Source organism: Takifugu rubripes, chromosome 6, assembly GCF_901000725.2.
Source record: "Takifugu rubripes chromosome 6, fTakRub1.2, whole genome shotgun sequence".
In the NCBI taxonomy this organism is placed as follows: Eukaryota; Metazoa; Chordata; class Actinopteri; order Tetraodontiformes; family Tetraodontidae; genus Takifugu; species Takifugu rubripes.
The window spans coordinates 556,398-568,428 of NC_042290.1; the positions used below are offsets into that span (position 1 = coordinate 556,398).

At 42.6% G+C, this 12,031-nt stretch overlaps 1 protein-coding gene and 1 long non-coding RNA gene across 3 annotated transcripts in view; one reads left to right on the forward strand and one right to left on the reverse strand.

Annotated features, from left to right (window-relative positions):
• The window catches only part of LOC101071476 (ras-related protein Rab-27B-like), a 28,798-nt gene that overhangs the window by 8,625 nt on the left and 8,142 nt on the right, over positions 1-12,031 (forward strand). Inside the window, exon 1 of one of the 2 annotated variants that reach the window (XM_003977291.3) lies at positions 3,231-3,401. The exons of the other annotated variant lie outside the window; for it this stretch is intronic. The gene's annotated coding sequence lies outside the window, so the exon portion shown is untranslated. Of the gene's footprint in view, positions 1-3,230; positions 3,402-12,031 lie in introns of those variants that run through there. 2 annotated transcript variants of the gene reach the window in all.
• On the reverse strand, positions 3,029-11,857 carry LOC115250216 (uncharacterized). The gene is made up of 2 exons (XR_003888810.1): positions 11,758-11,857; positions 3,029-3,260 (listed from the first exon to the last, which is right to left on the reverse strand). It is a non-coding gene; the product is annotated as an uncharacterized lncRNA (long non-coding RNA).

The following is a 12,031-nucleotide window of genomic DNA, read 5'->3' on the forward strand; positions in this document are numbered from 1 at the left end:
TATAAAATAAACATTATAAAAAATGTCTTGTGTAAAATAACAACAAAATGAATCCTAAACAGCAGCAGTGAAAACTAGTTGGCATCCGTGAGCTGGCACCCTGACTGGGGTGGGATAAAAGACCCACAGAAGTGCTCCGTGTTACACCTGGGGTGCATGAATCTTTCAGTGAAGGAGCTGCTTAAGCTCCCCGCTGTCAGATTCAGAGGGGAGGGTCCCATGATTGCGACCCTTCTCTCCCAGGAAGTGGACCTGGTACCTTGGCCTCTCAAGCAGCCACCACAAATTTATGAGAGTGTTAAAATGTTTTTATATACAGTATTAAAATATGAATGTGAACTGAAACATAGCTCCGTGGTAGATCTCTGCTGCCTGCTCACCCATCTTATGGGGGGATTAATGGCCTCATCTTCTGCCCAAGTTCTTGTTTAGGTCCACACTCAGGTACTTGCATGTCCATATCCATTCTGAGTCCCTGGATGTTTGGTGCTGCAGTGAAGTCCACAAAAATCTCTATTATCCGTGAATTCAGGTCATTTGTAACAATAATGATCTATCTGGCTTTCTGTTATCAGGATTATACTCCAAGATGGCTAGCACATGGCAGAACTAAACTATGAGGGTTCCTGCTCTGATCACGTCTCAGCAAATGTGTTTGGCTTCATTAGCCCTTTCCAGGTTTAGCAAAGAGAGGCTGAAGCATCAGGGAGGTTTGCAGCCTTTCATGCTGCAGTCATGGCTAGACGCTTGTCTACCACCACTCATTCATGTCTATTTTTGCTTTTAGGACATTTGTGAAAGCATTAAAGCGATCATAATGTGTCGCGTCAGTAGAGCTCTTACTTAGTCCAGTATTTGTCTATGATTTTGACTCATTCTCCTATAAAACAAATCACATGGAGCTGACTAATTTGTCCACAACACGCAGGAATGCCATGTTAATCCAATCACCGATCTACTCTCCCTGCACAATTGTGTCAGTGTTGCTCTTAAAGTTGGAATAATTCTGTTTTCAGACACATTCCTCTTTTTATTCCTATTTATAAAAACCCCTAATTGTTTGGGACCAAATGAATGAGTAACATTTTGAGAGCGTGTGCACGTTATCTGTCAAGAATACATCTTTCACAATCATGTTATGAGAAGAAAATTTTTTATTTATTCCAACTTTATGGATGAGTGAAGTAAACGTAGATTAGATTATCACCATGGAGAATATAAATGATATAGTGGCACCTGGGAGTGTGAAACCAGATTAGAGGAGTACAGATGAGGCGAGGTCTTTGCTCATGAATTTCATATGAGAATAAATCCTTTGATACAGATTCCATGTTTCCTGGCAGAGTTGGTAACATTCTGTGTTTTGTCATGGTGACTCTTGCTTTCATGGCCTTTAACATCATCGAAATGTCTCAAGCACATGTTGCACAACACGTAACCGGCCCGGTGTGAGAGGGCCGAGCATTTACACTTTTGTTCCAGGCTTTCTAGTAGCTCAGACACTCTTTTCTCTCACGGCATCATCGTATTCACACAAGGGCGGTTTCTGAGAAGGCACAAATCCAATTATTCTCTGTGTGGGAGGTAAAGAAATGACAAGTTGCACTGCCACGATCACGATTTTACTTTCCCTTTTTCCAGAACTACGGTCGTTGATTAATCTTTCAGTTGTGAAGGTTGTGACGATCATGACTCCAGCAGTAGAAGAGTCAAAACAAGCCTGACAGAAAGTTGGATTGTTGGTGCTTTAACCACCTAATTTATTACTTTCCTGACACATGCTAAAGAGTTTCAGCTGTAATAGTTACTAATGTACAGAAGTGAGTTAAACTCCACCAGAACATTTTTCTTCCTTATCTAAATCAACATGGTGATTTCATGATCTTTCCTGTTGGTGCTGTTGTGAAAATGAATCTCTAGGTTCATTTTAATGCACAGATAATAGAGTATGAGAAATGATAATTAAGTCTAAGTAATTGTGCTAATCCTATAAATCCTAAACACCAGGTTTGTATTTCAGTTCCAATCACTAGCTCGTGCATGGTTCAGTGTGTCTGTAAAGATTCCATTTGATATCAGGTCACACAGCCTCAGTCCCACAAAGTGGTGGTCACGTTTTAATAAGAGAGAGCCATGATGGGCTTCATTGGTAGCCAAGAGCACAATAAAAAGCCAAAATGAGTCATCTCAGCCCATGAGAGGAGGATGAGGGCAGGCTTGACTGGTTTTATGAGACGGTGAGAGGGGATGCAGCTGAAGGTGCAGAAGCTGCTCCTCTGCTGTCCCAACAGGTTGAGAATTTATTTGTTTCCCTTTATCAAGGTCTCAGCCTTATTTTCACTGCCTGGTTGAACTGCAAATCGGAGGAGGTGAGGAATAATCTCATTTTATAAGAATAATGTAGATGCTGCTGATTTTATAATCACATGAATCTTTCACTTCCTCGGCCAACACAAACAGCCACACGAGAACTTGAACTCCAACCAACACTCTAACTCACCAAAGAGAAGAAATCTAAAAGTAGCACTGCAGCCTTTTGCATACATTAACCTTTCCAGGCCTGAAACCTTTCGCAAATTATTGACAGTGAATTCATCCTCCCCTCTAATGAAGAGTGTGAGTGTGTTATTGGGGAAATATGTGGGAAATATAGTATTTGAAAATTCAGTAGCCCCGCCCACTTAACAACATGGAACTGGAATTTATTTTATCTGTTGTTCATCACTGCTTACCCACTTCCTGTTATCCACTAATGCCACACACACACACACACACACACACACACACACACGCACACACACACACACACACACACCCACAGCCTTATTACAGAGTTAAAGCAGAGAGGGATGCCTAAGGTCATGTTAGTGGAGGAAAGTGTGGGGGTGTGTGTGTGTGCATGTGTGTGTCCAGTGTTAACCCTAGCTCAATCTCCACCCTCTCATGACACACGAATAGAGACGGAGAGTTTGTTTTTTTCTTTGCTATTTAATTGTTTAGGTTCAGTGTTTTGATGATTACTCCGACATTTCATTGGATTCCACACTTAGTTTGTTTTATTGCTATAGATTTTTAATTGCTGCTCAGGCATTTACAGAGCCATTAAGTAAAAACCCCGAGCAGGCAGCAAACAACGTTCACAATCATCCATCCATCCCTGCAGCCAGGCAGCAAGTCAGCTGGTTGGTGAGGGGAGTGGCCTTGAATCCTGCTGTTCCTGCCTCTGGCTGATGGTAGTTTGTCATTCCGGCCCCCTGCTCCTACACACAGACAGACACACAGCCAGTCAGGCAGTTGGTCAGTGGGTGGGCGTAGATGTGGGGCTGCTGGTCAGCTGCTCTGGATGGTTCGTATCTCCTTCAGGATCTCACAAATTCAACCAGCTGAGGAGCTGCTGAGAGGTAAGGACTTGTGCTCGGCCTTGCTGTCTTTCTTCTCCGAGGGTCTCAGACTCAGCTGGAGGGAAGAGTTCACAACAGACACAATAGGAGAGCCTAAAGTTTGACAGGAATGATTGTTGCGCCGTGTCTGGAAAAAACGATCACACCCTTTTATACCAGCCTGTGAGTGAGCTGTGAGGTGGTGCAGCAGCAGAATCTGCTCATGAACTCATCGTTATTCTCTGTCCTATGATTGTGCTGAGGCTCTCCTGGACAGTAAAATCTTCTCATCTTCTGTTTGTTAATTTCCTTTTTGTTATTATTTCTGTTTAGACTCCTTTGAATTAACGTAACTTGAATTAGACTTTAGCAAGGAAACCAGGAGGATTTAAAGGTTTTTGATTTAGTAGAAAGCTACTAGTAAATTGTATTTTCATTCAACTACCGGTATTCATTTTCAGCACAAATGTAGGTGGTTTCATAAATCCAAGTAGATTTCTTTGCGTAGCATTGGTGTTGCCATTTAAAATACACTCATAATTCAGTTTGCAATTCTACAAATTGCAGTATTGTGAAACTGTGTCCTTGGGACATGTTGGCATTATTCTGGAATAAAATAAAAGCTGCACAGAGGACTTAATAAAAATAATGATGTGTTGAAAATAATCTCAAACCTTTGGAAATTTTGTATTTAAGGCATCTTTAAGAAGAGAGGCAGGTGTGTAAATGTCATTGACAGTTTAGTTCCATTGACTTTGACAGGTGAGCAGGACAGGAAGTCTAATTTTGATGCTCTGCCTTATTTAAACAGTATAACTGGTTTGACTGCAGAGGCACCGTCTTGTCCTGTAGTTTCTACCAGCTCTAATTAACTGAGCTCACTGGATGTGACTGCACGTATCATCTGTTCTTTCCTGTGCTCTTCTCTCAGAGACATTTGATCTAATCTGAAACAGGTCACACACACATGCAAAATAGGCCACAGAGATATTTTGCTAGTTCAACAAGCATTTTGGTTTTCAGTGAACGCGATGTGAGGCCTGTTCCAGCGGCTGCGCTGCCACCACCTACCTCATTATCATTTCTACAGACATGTGATAGATCTTCACCTTTGCTATGTGTCTGCCACTGCTTGTGTTTTTGAAGGTCCCAGGAGAACCAGTGAGAATGTGAGCCAGTAATCAAACATGTCGGCTTCTGTTCAGCCAGGACTCCACTCTGTCCTGTTTTTAAAAAGGGATGCATGTGACATATTCCCAGTGTAAAACCAGCCTCTGTCTATTCATAATGCAAGACAGAGACAAGTGTGTCTCCTTGTGATAAAGGCATTGTGTGGTAATCCACAGTACAATTTTAAGAAAAATAAAAAAGTCTTGTAATGTTGCATTTGCTGGGTCTGGGTAAGCTTGAGATTTTAGTCATGTGTCATAAAAGCAACGAACTAAAGTTTAGTGTCAGCAGAACCTGTGAGTCTGAGTTGGATCATGGATGATGCTTCACAAGGTCGATCCAGACTCATGTAGTGGTTCCGTCTCCAGAAAAACAGGCTCTTAGAGATAAAGTGTGTCCAAGTGTGTCCTGTTGACACCCCATTATTTTGTCCCAATACACCATCATGAACACACAAGCGGAGCATCTTGTTTTCCTTGTGTTCCTGCACACTCTGGTTTTATAGATCTGTGCAACTGGACTCCACATCTGTACATAGAAATTGTGCTTTACCTGCCAGGCCTGTCAAAAGCTGCAAAAACAGATGAAGCTCTCCATCAGCACCTTTTCCCAGCATCCTCTCTGGCCCTGTTCTTGATATAGGATGTTACCAGCGTTCCAACGCCAACAGGAAATTTCATTCATTCCACCTGAAGTAATTATTGTGCACCCCTCATTTTGGTCTAAGCCAACCTGGACCTCGATGTTTGCCTGTCTTCATTGGTTTGTGACAGAATAGCTCCTCTAGCAAACGCTGCAGGAGCTTTTTGGTCACATACTGCAATTATCTATTCATAAAAATGTTGACATCCTTATTGTTAAACTGTTGCAGGTAACCCAGTAATTATAACCTTTTCTTTCATTCTTTGTACATGCAAATCAATTATCAAATGAATTGAATCAATGAACCAATTACCTCATGTTTTCTTATTGACTGTTTTCTTGAAAATTATTGATTTAAACATTTCCAACGCTGGAGAAATGAAGCAAAAAAAAGGCCACTCAAAAAAGAGAACTCGGGAGATTAGCAGTGATCAACACTAAAGGAGAAGAGAATAAAAGATGAAAATAAAACAAACCTATTAACTTAATTAACTATCCCCCTCCTTCTCTCTGTCTCTAAGTGAGTATTGATGATTTACATTTGGATGCTTTGGTGAAATTGAAACGGTTCCCTCAGGTGCAGCTCAAATGCAGTTTTTCTCAGATTTGTGCATCTAAAAGACAAAAATCTGTCTAAGATGCATTTGGGTCGGTTCTCCATGATGTTCTAGGGGGTTTTGAATCCTCAGGCAATAGTGAATTCAGTCAGCTGACTCATCACATGTCTTTCATATCAATAAGATGTGAAACAGAAATGTGCTGTGAGGAGAGTTAATAGGTAAAACTGCTCACACAATAAACAATGCAGTCTCATGACATAGTCATATATGTTAAAAGTCAGATCTCAGGCACAGGCTACGTCTTCTTAGTGGTACTTTTGACTAACTGAAAAGGTTTATGTGTAGCTATTTATTTATTAAAACAGATCCTCAAACAGTGCTGCCTAGGGTGGAGACCCATAGCGTACAGTGCCAGGGTGTTAGCCTCCCCAGTGAACCAGAGAATTGGGGCAGTTATCTGGTTACTGATCCCAACATGTAACACTGGACTTGGATAAAAGTCAAGTGATTCCACAGGATCCAGACCGACAACCCTGAGCGCTCCAACATCACACTCGTTTCACAGAAAACCATCAAGGCTTCCAGCCAGGCAAGCCCGGCCTTTGTTTTGCTTATTAGAGCAGCTGGCAGCTTTCAAATGGGATTTTTGTTAACGCAATAATGAAATTGGAGTCACACGGTTGAAGCTTTCTGCTCAGGACTCTCTGGAGTTGCTCCTGTGTATTCAATTGTTGTAGGCATGTGTGCACCCTGTTACTATCTGTGCATGCAAATAGATCTGTGCCATACTGACACAGGACTGGCTGGTACTAAATGTTGGGGGGGGGTTAATGCAGGAAAGCCTATTCGTTAGTTGTTGCTAAATGATATTAGTGTGTCTTACAGTCATTGTTATAGAAGCATGTGTCACCTGCTGCTGTGGATGAGGCGACGGGTGCAAAGGTGAGGTCGCTGCTGGTGTCGCGAAGTAGCAGTCGGCCCACATTCTTGCTGTTGCTAATATGACCACAGAGCATCTCTGCCTAGCCCTCAGGGGTCACAGGTCACAGGTCAACAAGCCCAACAAGTTTGCTCAAGTTTGTCTTTTCAGCGCCGTCCCGATTATACAAAGAAACCTGAAGTCAGCGGAAATATACTATAAGATAAAGCGCCAACTAGACATACTGTATGTGGATCAAGCTTCTAATGTTGAAATTGTGAAGCTGAGGAAGCTGATTTCATTGGAAGAATTTGAACCGTCTTCCTGAGTGTGTTTTTGTGCCCCTGAATGAACAAAAGATTGTGTCTCACCAGTGCTGCTGTCCTGGCCGATGACTTCACTTTAACTCATAAATGTGTGTTCTATGCTGACAACTTGCAGCTTCAGTTTAGTGCCTGAGTGTAGAGTCAAGATCACCAGCAGATGGTGAGAGCTGAGAGTGTTTTTATTGTCATGAGCCGGGCTGCTTCATTGCTGTCTGTCCTGCTAAAATACCAAATACCAAACACCCTACCGGCATGGGTTTCATAAAAACTGCCTCATTGTCTGGAAAATGTGCTGAAACTGCTCCAGAACCTGAAATAAGTGATGAGGTGGCTCCCAACTTCCAGCCAGTCATCTCTCAAGGACTTGGGTCTTTGACTGGTGCCACTGACAATTCTCTGTGATACCGCGGCCTGGCTCTTTTTCAGGCTGGACTGTTACTTTCAGCTGAGACCTCATGTAAATCGGATTTGCTAAAAAGAGGCGTTAAATGTGTGAGCAGAGCCCCGCTGCACATGTTGCTGTCCGTTAGTGCTGCTTCATTCATGCCCAGTAATGAGCAGGCTGCAGGGCCAGACTGTGGTTGTTTTTCCACTACAACCACAGTTCACTTTGAAATTATACTCTGATTCACATATTTCTTTACACTTGTTCAGTTTTGAAGATGGGGCCTTTTTGGTGTTGCGTCCCAGAACCCCTAGAATGGGCGTAACACCAGTGTTGGCTCTCATCGACAAGACTCTTTTCTGACTGTTCTGTGTGGGCGGAATAAGTGGATTTTGGCTCTCGCACTTGAGCGTCTTTCAAATTCAACAGGAATTTTCTTGTGCCATGAAGGAGGAACTTTTTATTTAATAGATTAATCAGAATTTTTTTATGTTTTCAGTCCACATTTTTATGCACTTGTGTATTTTTTTTATGCTAAAATAGGTTTTTGTGCATTCTGTGCATCTTCTGTGCAGTTTGGAATGTCTTATTAAATACCTTCTCAGTAAGGAATAATGCAGAAAGGTGTAGAAGGAAGTTTGGTGCTGTCCTTGCATATGTACCATCCTCAGCTTTGTCGAGATGTGCTCCTATATTTGAATTCTGTGTGAGTTAATTAGACCGTTCTTCCCTGTGGCAGTAGCAGTGGCTACAGTGTGTTCGTGAGCCGAATCATCACAGAGAGCAGCGAAACATATTGGTTACCATCTGAATGTTTTTACATCAGCTGTGTCTGCAAATACAAGTACAGGAGAGTGTTTTATTAGCGGGTTCAGAGCACAGCCACACCTGTGATTTGTTGCCCTTTAACTCAGAGTCTTCCCAAGAATGTTTAAGAGGAACGGGAGGTCATTCATCCCAGATCTTTTCAAGCACATTGCCTCTAATGTTTGCTGAATTAATTTGGAGGGACCTTTATACACATTTGGACACGAATGCACCAAACAGCTTACCTACAGAGTCAACCTTGTCAGTGTGAGTGCTGCTGCCTTAAGCACCATGATGTCTCCAGCGCTGTTCTTCTACCTCACGGTGTTCCTTCTGTATATCCATGCTGACCTTTCAGAGCCATCTGTGTGAGTTGTCTGCAGAGATGCTGGTCCACCTCTCGCTGCGCCAGGCATAGAGAGGCCCTGGTGGGACCCACCGATGGATAAATAAATAAAGAGGGAACTCAAGCAGTTGGCTTTACCAGAGATCATCTTATCTGATTCCAGAAGCCACTGAAGCATTTAAAACCAAAGGGAAGTGGTTTGAGCACTCCTGGTCTGAGCCATACCTCCTGTATGCAGATTTAAAATGGCCCAACACAATAGCAATGGTGGTAACTGCATTTAGTGACGTTCTTTTATCTGTGTGCATCTGAAATGGCGAAAGCTTTAGTGCAGAGAGGTAAATGTGGAGGGGGTGTGAAATAATTTGATAATCAAGAGTCGATTTCTGTCCCCGTAAGGGGTTATTGATTGTTGACTCTTCAGAACAGATGGATTGATGACAAAAGGCCATCTGCAGGGTCGGCAAAAGAGACGGCAAAGGAATGAGATGTTTAATCTGTTTACGGTGATTCAGAGGGCGCCGCAGTTAAAGCTAACGGTCTGTGGCAGATGTCCACTGACATTTCCTCATGCGGGATCACTGGACAACCAAACCAACAGAGATATTCTGCATTATTAAAATACATACTCTCTGTACCGGCTGCAAAAACAGAGAAAATCTAGTTATATCCAGGTTTTAAATGATCCTTGTCAGAGTTCAGTTGTACACAGGCTGCGCACCATCCGTTGCTTCCTTCCATTCACCATTTTGCATTGAATCATAGGAAACTTCAGACGCGCATCCTTATAGAACATTTCCACCGGTGCCCAGACTGCAGCATGTGTTTCCAACCAGAGGGGACAAATTCATCTTGTAGCTGTTGAATAATAAATTAGCGAGCAGAGGGAGGCCTGTAGTCACTCCCTCGCTACTCCTAACAGGTGAAACACAACACAAAACTTCCTTTAATGTTGTGATTTATCTCATATTCTACAGACATCAATTTGCTATGGTCACATGTGCATTTCAGGAGAGAAATTGCTGTTGTTTGGAGAAACTGGTTTGGGATTTTTGTTTTAACATTATATAAAACATTCCTTGATTTAGTTTAAGAATCAAAGATGCATTCTGGGTGGCAGACAGCAGAGGTTTTACTTGTCTCTCTTCTGACTCAACTATGAAATATCACACGTATGTGGACCTAAACAACATAATCGTCAGTTTGTATCATCCACACGTTTAAACCTGTTGTAAATCATGCCTGCAGCAGTTATTAACATTATATTAATGCAATTCATTGCACACTGGAGTCAGTAATGTTCTAATGTTTTACATGGATTGTGAACACAATTTTTTCTTCTTTTAAAAATTTTGTTTAGAAGTCAGGGAGAGGAGCTATTGTAGTTTTTTGGAGGTGAGTCCCATCAGGCCAATGTGATTTACTTCCACATTTACTACTTGTCTCTTTAACTCTGTGCCTGCCAGTTGGATTTAATTTTACAAGTTTCTGGAAAAGTAAGAAGTGTTTTGTTGGGGTGAGAGAAAGTATTGTGCTAGTAACTAAACCCACATTCACCATTCATAGATGTGAGCAGGAGTCTGTTGTGTGACTCAAGAGTGCATTTGGAACCTGCACAGACAGCACGGCTGCAGCTTCTTTCAGACCGACTCATTCATGCACCTGCTGCCTGCTTCCTCCTCCTCCTCCTCTCCCTCCCTCCCTCCTCTCCCTCTAGCTGTCTGCTGATGTGTTGTCCTGCTGTCTGCCTTATTTTTCTGAACGCAACAGCAATCAATCAATCTTTATTTATATAGTGTCTGTTACAATCAAAATTGTTTCAAGGCGCTATCCAGAATCCCAGGGCCTAACCCCAGACAAGCAACAGTGGCAGGAAAAACTCCTCTTTAACAGGAAGAAACCTTGAGGATGTAAGGGGAGGGGAGGGGAGAGGAGAGGAGAGGAGAGGAGAGGAGAGGAGAGGAGAGGAGAGGAGAGGAGAGGAGAGGAGAGGAGAGGAGAGGAGAGGAGAGGAGAAAAACTGCACAAGAAAATGCGGTCATGACATCATCACTGACCTTCTAGGTGAGTAGTATATAGGGGAGTATATAACAGAAACACCCTGATAGAGTCTTCTCAGAAACTTTCTTTTTCTCACAACTCACCCAAAACTTTTTTGACAGAGGTCATGTGATTCTGCACTGTAGAATAAGATTACCTTGAATTTTCTTCACTAAAAAATGAACACATTTATCTAGTTGCAGGATTGTTCCTGTTCTTATAGTGATGTTTTTTCTAATTGAACTGATTCAGTATTTTTTGAAAAAGCCAATACTTTGTGATTGAATCCAATATTAACCACAGATGTCATGAAGCTGCTCTCACCTTCACTAAAGGATGTTCAGGACACCCTTGATTTTGCCATTTACCTGATTTTTTTCCCCCTTGGGTGTATTTTTATTCCTGAACCAGCTGCTGGCCAACCGTCAATGCCTCATATGGCAGAAGACGGAAATTGGGCAGCAGTGAAAAAATGACATCACCAGAACGAATGTGACCAGAGAACTGAGAGAAATGATATTTTAAAAATCTCCTGCTGGTCATCAAGGTCAGCCAGAATCTGAATTATGTATCTACTTCATCATCTTCTTGCTCAGAATAAAAGGCCTGCTGCTTAAGTGTTCCACGGTGTTTTGGAAGTGGTTGTGTGGAGCACAGGGAGGTCATGTGACTGAATCAGCTCCTTCTTCATCACTGTCTTCACTGTAATAAAGCACACTGCTTCCCCTCAGCTGAGTGAATTAGAGTCTTATGACAACCCCAACCCTACAACCCCCCTTCCTCTCCTCTTCTGATGTACCACATTGAACTGTAACAGACCTTCTAAGCTTCCATACAGCATTCCTTAAAGAACATGCTCCTGTCACCTGCACATTCACCTGGGTGCGAGCCGTTCTAGCAGCTGCTGTCAGGCTTTTTACCTCTGTGTACTTTGTTCCTAAAACCCTTCATTATTCATTGTGATGTATTCCTCTGTCATTCAGGTTTCCTTAAACCAGAGGTGTCCACACCCAGACCTCGAGGGTTGCATTCCGGCCGGGTTTTGTGTCCTGCACCTTGAAAGTGTTTTACTGTCTGGTAGACTGGAAGACCCGACTGGACTGAGGCCTTTGGGGTCTGGACACCGCTGCCTTAAACCATGTTGATTGGCTGTGTTGGGTGTCATGAAGTGTGAGCACGCACCTGAAACAATGAAGAGATCTTTTATGACAACCGATCACTGACCAGCTTGTAGCAGATCCACCTCTCTCTCTCTCTAATAGAAACTCCTGTTCTGTCTCCCATCTTCAGCAAGCCGTGTTCCCAGAAACAGGATCACGGGGCAAAGCTGATGGAGTGCTGCCAAGCTCACCCTTTAGATCCAATAACACTGACGTGAGCTCCAGTTGACTGGTGTCGTGGAATTTTTAGCCGTTTGGAGAAGTAAACAATGGGCCGCATTCACGAATATGTTCTT